The sequence below is a fragment of the Pavona decussata genome, unplaced genomic scaffold (genome assembly GCF_977016875.1).
Source record: "Pavona decussata unplaced genomic scaffold, jaPavDecu1.1 SCAFFOLD_416, whole genome shotgun sequence".
Taxonomy (NCBI): Eukaryota; Metazoa; Cnidaria; class Anthozoa; order Scleractinia; family Agariciidae; genus Pavona; species Pavona decussata.
The window spans coordinates 827,086-836,627 of record NW_028145778.1 but is presented as its reverse complement, the minus strand read 5'-3'; the positions used below and the strand labels follow the sequence as shown (position 1 = coordinate 836,627).

At 40.9% G+C, this 9,542-nt stretch overlaps 1 pseudogene; it reads right to left on the bottom strand.

The window, feature by feature from the left end:
* Positions 1–6,861: 6,861 nt before the first annotated feature.
* LOC146450937 (uncharacterized) lies at positions 6,862–8,839 on the bottom strand (annotated as a pseudogene).
* Positions 8,840–9,542: the final 703 nt, after the last annotated feature.

The window sequence follows — 9,542 nt, the reverse complement described above, 5'->3', positions numbered from 1 at the left end:
CTAACATGGGTCTGAGTTAACATATTTTTGGAAATTGTGTCAAGCAAGACGGCAACAACTCACATTTTTCAATTAAGCGTGAGAAATTGGCCCGCAAGCGTGAGCCGGCGTGAAATCGAAGTTTTCAACCCACAGGCGTGAGACTCACGCCTAAGGCGTGAGAGTTGGCAGGTATATAACACACGAACAAAGATATCAATGTCCTTATTGTCATACTTTCCTGGTGGCGGTGGTGTTGGGCAAAAGTTAAGTCCCTGGCATAGAAGGTTTGTTTCCGACTGCGTAAGTTGAATGTCAGATAAGTTTACTCTGCCTGTTTAAGATATTCTCTTCCTGTGTGGAATTTTCACGAGTTATTACTTTGAGTTTGTCTACTCATTGTCCATTTCCGTTCCAATGTATGTTTTCCGATGATATCCTTTCTATTCAATTTCAATGTCTGTCTTTGTATCTGCTCCTGGCGGGTTGGCTGTCGTTGTGATGGGTGGCTTTGGCCACTTTCTTCTGGCCATTTTTTGCTTCCTGTGGGGTCTGACTTGTTTGGGTTCAGTGTCTGAGAAATGTGTTTCTTTACTGCTTTTGCATATGTTTCACTACCCTGATCAAGTGGTTGTGCCTCTTGTACCGGTTGTTTGTTCTTTCGGGTTGTTTCTAACTTGTTTTGTTTTTGCTCCTTTAGCTGTTTTTCTTTGGTGTTGATAATGGATTGTATTTCTTGTTCTACTTGTTGCTTGTCCCTGTCCGCCGGTCCTCTATCTTCTCGTGTGACTCCAAAGTGTCAGTTATCACAGCAATGTATGTGCCACCTGCCTCTTGTAGTGTTCCACGAGACATTCCGCCAGCTGCCTTGAGCAATTGCTTAAAGTATCTTTGCATTTGGTTTGGAAGGTTTCTTCTTGTCAGCCTGTTGTTGATCGCAAGTCAATGGTTAATACTTTGGGAATAATATCCTCCTCCATGCACGTCTTCAGGAATTCAATGTGTAGTTTCATCCTCATGTTTTTTTCTTTTAAGGAGCACACTTTCCATCCAAGCTCTGTTGGTTTTTCCGTGGTTTGAGGGTTCCTCGCTGGATTCGCTGTTCCAATAAAACTAGCGGATGGTGTGGCATCATCCTCGCTGCTTTGCTTGCACTCATCGATGGGCGAATCTATTCCTTCGTTATGTGTCTGGTTTCTCCATGTATTTCTCATTGGCTTTGTCAAAGCCATTCTATAAAATGATATAACTCGCACAATGGAGAATGTCTATATATAGTGGAATAAGTCGGGGTTATTCTGGATCTGTCGATCAGGAGTGACAGCCAATGGCACGCTAAGGTTGTTTGGCTGTTGGCTATCTTCAGGATCACCACTTACAGATGCTGGCTGACGTGTGTTCTGTACATAAAAAACTTGCCGATATAAGAAATCTTCGTCTGATTCATGGTCAGAATTAACCTAGAGTTGAGCAGAAGAAAGGATGTGGATGTTTTAATACTTCATGGGCACCTTATCTGTCTACGAGGGTATTTTTACAGCCAGCCAAAGGTATCGTTTGACTAGAATTTGCATACCCAAGACGACAAATATAACATTTCATTTCATCTCATTTAACTTTATTTATCCACGGATAAAATATCAGGACTTAAAGTAAATACTAAAATTGCATTAATTATGTTATTAAAATACTAATCTACTACTAAATTAAATTTGATAACAACAAAAATGGAAACAATAACAAAGTGCCTGCTTTCCATGAATGCCGTGTGAATTAATTAATCATCGAAGAGGAAACCCCTGCAGCCGGATTTAAAACTAGCAACAGATTTTGCTTGCCACAGATTGATAAGTAAGCTGTTCCACAGCAACGCACCACTGTAGCTGAAACTGTTGTTTTAGAAAATTGGTGCGGGGGAGTGGGACAGCTAGTTTGCCCTCACAATTCAGATATTGCACTCCGATTAGTAAACATTGATTTCAAATAATCAGGGGCGAGACCATTGAGAGAGTTATAGAGCATGGTGACTGTTTTTAAATCATGTTGAAGGTTAAGTTGGCTGGCAAAGAGATCATCCGCATTGGCATCATATGAAGAAGCGGTTAAAATATGCGCAGCGCGATTCTGTAGTTTTTGTAGTTTAATAGAAAGAGATTTATTGCAATTCCCCCATACGACACTACAGTAATCGAAGTAAGGTTGAACTAAAGTATTATGAGTGCATAGGAGCATTTCAAAATGAACGAAAAGACCTGCTTCTTTTTAAGATGCCAATGCAGGAAGCAACTGTTTTGGAAATATGTTCAATATGTATGTTCCAAGTTAAGTTTTCGTCTATATATACTACAAGAGATTTGGTAAATTTTGTTTTATAGAATTACCATCGATAGTAAAGGATGGGAGTCTGTTGAAAGTATTTAACCTTTGCCTTGAACCAATCAACATAAATTCGGTCTTTGACCTATTAAGAGTGAGGTTATTTGCTGTTAACCATTCAGTAATTTAACTTAGATCATCGTTCATATTTTCTTCTAGATGCGCAACATTGTTACTGGCAAAGGTCAAATTAGTATCATCCGCATACATTCTAGGATGTGCGTTAACAAGACAGTTCGGTAGATTGTTTATGTAGAGTAGAAAAAGAAGAGGTCCAAGGATAGTACCTTGAGGGATACACCAAGTTAAAGGTTGGCTATCAGAGAGAGAGAGTCATTTACAAAGCATTGTACAAGGTGTCGAACAAATGCAAGGTGTCGAGCTTGCAACCGATCCTTTTATTTGAGTGTTTGCAAGTTAAAATAATTATCTCTTTTTGTCCCATCTTGATGGCGGTCCGTGTCACCACCTCTTTCGGATTCTTTTTTCTCACCTCGCATTTTCTTTTTTTTTTAATTCACAAGTTCATTATGATTTGTTAGGAAGTAAACAGGGAACAAATGATTGAATCTAACTATTGTTAGTTACTCATCGTTTTATCCTTCGAATACATTTAATTCAAGGGTTCCTCCTTTGCCATAATGTAGAGCATGTCCCTTGAGCATATTGATAACACCTGGCCAACATCCCAAACAAAGGAGTATGAGGTTCTTGGGACAGACAGCCTTTTCGTTCCTGGTAGAGTGCTAACGAGAAAGGAAAGTAAGCAGTTTATAACATTCAAGGGGACAGTTAGTCCCTTACGTTTTTCTTTATGGAGACAGGAATTGGGCTGTTCTAACGCAAGTTGTGGCGCCTGATGAAAGTTGGGATGTTGGACGACCAACAAATGCAGGGGGGGGAGGGGTAGGGTGGTCACACTTGTAATTCACTGAACAACAGGCAACCCGATTTACTCAGTCAGTGGTTACTAGTCAGCACTGGTGAGGCATAACCTGAAGGTCCAGATTTGAAAGCCTCGAAACCATAATTGTATTAATGTTGCAAGTATCATGTGGAATGTACACTTCCGTAATGTGTCATAAAATGGCACGATAATTTTGGAAGGATTTGAAGCAAAGTAGCTATATCGTTGAATGGAAAAAAAAGCCCAACAACTACAAACAAAATTTAATGGCCTTTGACAAATAGCGTATACCTTGCAAAACTTCAATCCCGCACATGTTCAACACGGACAAAGGTAGGGGATAAGCCATACATAGCCACTGTCACTCCAAGCTAGGGCAGTGGTTAATTCTTATGATAATCAACACATTGTCAAACACTTACACATAACAGTAATTTTGTTATAATACGACATCGTGGTCAGCTGACTGTTGGGTTTTAAATTTTGGCTATCCAAAAGGAATTTAATATTAATTTTCGCTTCTGAACTCACCTTAGATAAGGAAAAGAAAGTCTTCATTGACCACGGCAAAACTTGGGCTGAAAAGGCTGGTGATCTACATCTCGATGTCTGGCGCTTTCCAGCAGGAATTAATTGACACTTTTTGGAGCAGACCAGCCTCCTACAAGGCTGCCCTTGACTCTCCCCTTGGGATGGGAATGGAAGTTGCTCTATTTCTGACGTGTGACAGACATATGACCGTCTTATTGTATATTTTTTGGCTGTTCCCTGCAGTTCTCGCCGCTTAGCGGGGGGGGGGGGGGGGGGAGGCAATGCCATGACCCAGGAAAAGGAAGATGGTAATGGAAATTGAGAGGCTTGTGCCTATGATAGAAAGCAACTGTTAACAAATTTGACACAAAGAAAACATGACACACTCATCTGTCCAAGCCCCTCTAATAATATCATCGCTGGGTGGCCCAAGTTCAACTCATTGAGAGAAGGGCAACAAAAAGTATCAATGGTATTTACCGCTAGGAGGTGTCGTGTTATCAACGGTTTGAAGTATAAAGCCTTGGATGAAAACGCTGGATGAAAAAATTGTTTCGTTTTAAACAGTTGATTAGACTATTAACTTTTCTTTAATAAATTCAACTTCCCGTGACACAATCAGTCTTTAAAGCTGACAGGCAACAACAAATGCAATGCTGCCACCGCTCCCCCCGCCCTCCCCACCCCCTCTTCTCACGCTAGTGGATAAAATCTTTTTTTTTTTTTTTTTCATTTTTAGAGGATTTTTATTTTCCCTGTTATAATTTTTTGGGAAAATGAGCTTCAGGAGAGATTTTTGTGTCATGTTCGTTTTTCAGCAAAGATGGTTTTAACTTTAATTGTGAAAATAAAGTATGCTACAGATCACTCTGGCATCACGACCCGACAATACCGGATGTCGCTAAAATCGAGACTGGACTTCGCTTCTTTGATTGCAGAATTAAATTACGGTTACTGACTGTTTACTGCTTTTCTAATAGTAAAGCGTATTAGTTTCCAATTGGCGTCACGCTTTAACAGAAAATCCACTACTTTAGCTTTACACTGGTCATTTCGAGAATTAAATCACATAATTGACTGACTGATGGTGGCAGAGGATTTGGTGACAGTAACTTATTGGCAGCTTGGGAACATCTCTGGACATTCGGAAAAAGGTTTATTTTTAAGACTTTATGGTAGAAGACTGGACTCCGCTTCTTTGATTGCAGAATTAAATTACGTTTACTGACTGTTTACTGCTTTTCTAATAGTAAAGCGTATTAGTTTCCAATAAAATATTGGCGTCACACTTTAACAGAAAATCCACTACTTAAGCTTTACACTGGTCATTTCGATAATTAAATCACATAATTGACTGACTGATGGCGGCAGAGGATTTGGTGACAGTAACTTATTGGCAGCTTGGGAACATCTCTGGACATTCGGAAAAAGGTTTATTTTTAAGACTTTCTGGTAGAAAATCAATCAACCTGGAAAGCGACCGTGTTGTAAAAAGGGAAGATTTCACGAGGAGCAGTACACATCATGCTTTTCTTTGGGTAATGCAACATACTATGGGGTGCCAAGTGTAAAAATATCATTTAGTGATTTTTTTCTACTTTTTATGTTATTTAGTAAATCGCAGAGGTTGTAACTTTGCGATTTATAAATCCAGGGCATAGTGACTTTGCATTTTATAAATCGCAAGCGTAGTAACTTTGTGATTTATAAATCGCAAGCGTAGTAGTGTAGAGCTCTTGTGCTTGCGTCGCCAGTGAAAACTAGGCTTAAAGGCGTTAGGCCCAAAAGAATTATTATTTCAATGTGTCATTTAATAATAACAATTTTACCGGAATACATCGGGAGAGGTTAACGTTTGTGGCTGTGTCTTCTGGCTGACGACTGGTGGCTGGTGGACTGTTGATCTGCTGTCTGTTTTGTGACTGATCACCGACAGGGGGAGGGTCTTCTGGTGGGTGATTTGTCTGGTGACTATCGTTTGGGCGGTTAAAGAATGGCTGGTATAGAATGCTGTCATCTTCAAATTGATGGTCAGAGTTAGCCTACAGTAGGACAGATGATGACACGTGAAACTTTGGACACGTGGAGAAAAATTCAAGTGAAGCATTACAAAGACATTTGTATTTGTGTTGTAGTATTTTTCCTTGAAAATGTATTCACTAACCACTTTACAAAAGGAAAGTTGTTAAAAACGATGTAACAAAATATGCTATGTGTCAAACATGCCAATCCACAGCATGTTTTCGTTCTATCATGCAGGGTATTCCTTGTCTTGGTTTTACTTTCGTCGTTTGTTCATCGGAACTTCACTCCTCTCTTTTCCTGGGAGAGCTCATTACGAAGTCAATAAGTAATCTTAGATAACTTACCGTTGTGTGATAATTACCGTTTTATCATTCTTAAACAGCGAATGCAATGGTTCCACTTTTGACATAATATACAGGGTGTCCCTGACACATGTGGACAAGACCTGGCCAGCATCCCAGACGAAGGAGCTGGAAGTTTTTGGAACGCAAAGTTTCTTTGTTCCTGGCAGAGTGCTATTGAGAAAGCAAAGTAATCGTGTTTTAACATTCAGTGTCACAGACATAATTCAACCCTCGGTTCAGCCCGTCTGGAAATCAGCGCCGCAAGCCTTGTTCTAAACCCCCAATCATGTACCAGGATCTGAGGACGGTCTGTGATTCGCCTTTTCAAAAACAAGATTTTTAATGATATGATTGTCTAAGTGAGATTGTCTAAGTGAGCCTTTCAATAGTCAATCAGAATAAAGGAGATTTCAAAAGGCACTTCAGGAATTTTGTTGAGTTTGTTGGATTTTAGCGCTGATTCGCAGACGGACTTAAATTCGCAATGCAGGCTGAACATACTGAGACTGAAACCTCGTTTAAGGTGGGGGGACTAGACTGAAGAACTAGAGTTACTAGGGATTTGTATAGTGATTTTCATACTGTTCATACGTCATTTAAAATCCATTTGGGTTCATTTGAGGATATTTGAATGGAAACATGCCCGATTTATTAACATAGGCCCCCAAAGACTCGCGAAAACGGTATCTGGTCGTTTCGTTCCATAAAACAAGTCGTATCGTTCCACGCAATAGTCAATTCGTTCCATGAAACACCAATAGTTTTACAAAGTCTTAAAGTGAGTATTGGAAATTTAGAAGTTAACTTAACTTGACGTATAAAAATTAAATGTAGAAGTTTCATAGAAATTACAAGATGTTCGGCATGGAAGCAGAGCCTCGGAGGATATATTAGTACCTAGTTTCACGCAGTTATAAGGATAGATGCCTGACCGTTGTTGAGTAAAATATATGGCATTGTTGTTGGTCATGGCTTTCATGTCATTTGGTGGCTCCTAAAGGAGCCGTTTGGTTGCGTTTGTTCAGTTTATTAATCTTCACTTCTCTCTCGGTTCGTTGAGGTAGGAGCAGCATTTCGGTAAATGCTTTGCTGAAATGTCGTTGGCTTCGTACTGATCCCAGTAAGTGAAGATTTTGGCCTGGAGATCACTTGCGACACTGGATTCGCTTCAGTTTCTTGTCAGGGACAAGATGGATCTGGATTGCTGTCAGTCTGGCTTCTCTGTGGAGCAGCTTAATCAGCAGGTATAGGAGGAGCTGTCCATGTCCAGAGGCTCTGTGGTTAAGGCCATGGTGCCATTCCTCGATGTTGTTGTTGGTTCTAACTGCTTTCTTAAAGGCGGTCCAGTCTGCTGGGCTCCAGGTGCCGTCAATCCAGGTGCTGGATACGTAGGAGGTAAATTCCTTGAGTGACTTAGTCGCTCGTCGCTGTAACCTCTGGAACATTGGTTTGATTTCTTCTTCGGGTAGAAAGAGCAACGCCATCACTTCACAGATAAAGGAGTGGGTCTGCTCGTCGTTTTGATAAGACGCCTGGAGGCCGAGTTCCTGAACCTAGGGGGATAAAAATACAGAAAGACATAAGTACACATTTTAAATTTCTTGAATTTTTTGTATTATGCTTTCTCAAAATCTCACTACAAAATTTCCTGAACCTTGTTGAACGTAATCTCGTAATCTCATTCATTATTTTGAAATCTCACCTTTCTCCATACAGCTTGCGTCCAGTGGAAGCTTTGCGTGTGGGATGACGCTCCTAAGTGCTGACCAGGTTGCCTTCTTGAAATCTAGCGTTGTTATTATTCGCTGCACTGCCGGTGCAGTCGGAAGGACCTCGAGGAGCTTCTTGAAGACTTTTCTGTAATCCTTTTTCCTACGTCCAGACATCAGTATAAAGAGGAGAGGCACCTGCTTGGCGTGGTCGTCCTTTCTTACAAAGGCATTGATTGTAAGAAGCTGATTTAAGGGATCCCGGCACAGCTTGAAGGTTCCGTCGACGTATCAATACTTCGCCTTCCCTTGGAATTCTAGTTGCTGGTCAGTTGCAAACATTAAATGTCTGCTTCCGTGGTTGCTGATGTCACCGCGTAGAAAGCCATCAGGGATGTGACTTTCATCTGGATCGAAATCCAGGTCTGTTGGATCTGCCGGGCGGAGTTGCTGACAGCGTCTATTTGCAGCCCTTTTAATATACTCAGGCCTTGGGAAGCTGGGACAGGGGATACCTTCCATTTCCTCTAACAGTACTTCTACGATGGCGGACGCAGGTCTGAAGATATCGGCAACTGCTTTTGCCTTTACGATGTTATGGTAGTGTCCAATACTGCTCTGACGTTGGCTGGGTGGTTGTGGCTGTTGTTTCTTATCTCAAAGACACCGTCGGAGCGTTCAATCACAGCTGCTTTACATGGGTTCACCTAGTAAGGAAAACAAAGAAGTAAATTAGTCTGTGATAAAATGTTTACGTTAAAGAGATCGATTGCTTAATTTGATTAATTTTTTTACTTGTTTTTTGTAGTGATATTTACCTTTGGTCTTACAGTGCACACCCAGTCAGTGGCATTAACTTGACGACGTTTTACTCCATAGCTATAACCGCTGCTGTTGATTGATTTTGGTTTCCCCTTCATTGAGGAGTCCTCAATTATCTGGAATGTGATCGAGGCCAGTGAGTACATTCTCGGCAGTTGGTGGGTCGTCGATGGATGACTCGTCTAGGGGGGGGGGGTCTTCAATGGGGATGGGATCGTACACAGTAGAAGGGGAAACCAAAATTGCGATTCGGTCTTACCCTTTTTACTTTTTATTTTTAGATAGCTATATTTGTTTTTTTTTTTGGTGACGTGGGCTCCCTGTTGAAAGATCTTATTTATTATATATTATTATAATAGACTGGTCCAGGTCATCAGGTAGGGTAGACAGGTTGTCCGATCCAGATGTGCAATCAAAGAGCACAGGTGTACACTCAGCCAGAGGGATGTCACAGGTTGAGCACTGCCATTCAATCGAACCACCATTGTTAACGGCTTCACAGTACTCGGCTTGAGTTATTCCCGTTACGCAACTACGGTGGTGCCAATGCAAGAAGCCATCACACTGAAGCCCTTTTTGACGGGGCCACACAGGAAGCTGACTAGATAAACACTTCAAAGACATAATGATACGATGATCGCGATTTGAAAGTTGTTGTTCGGGTAGCTGATAGCTGATATGAAGACCCCGCAACAAAGTGCTCCTTTTATACACAACCTCACGGATCCAAATTTTCAGTTAAGTATAAACACGCGATTGGATTGGTCGAAACGTTGATTGATATGTAAATAGGATGTTTGTTAATAATTGGAGTAGTCCCTCCTACTTAACATAAGTTCACACATTGCA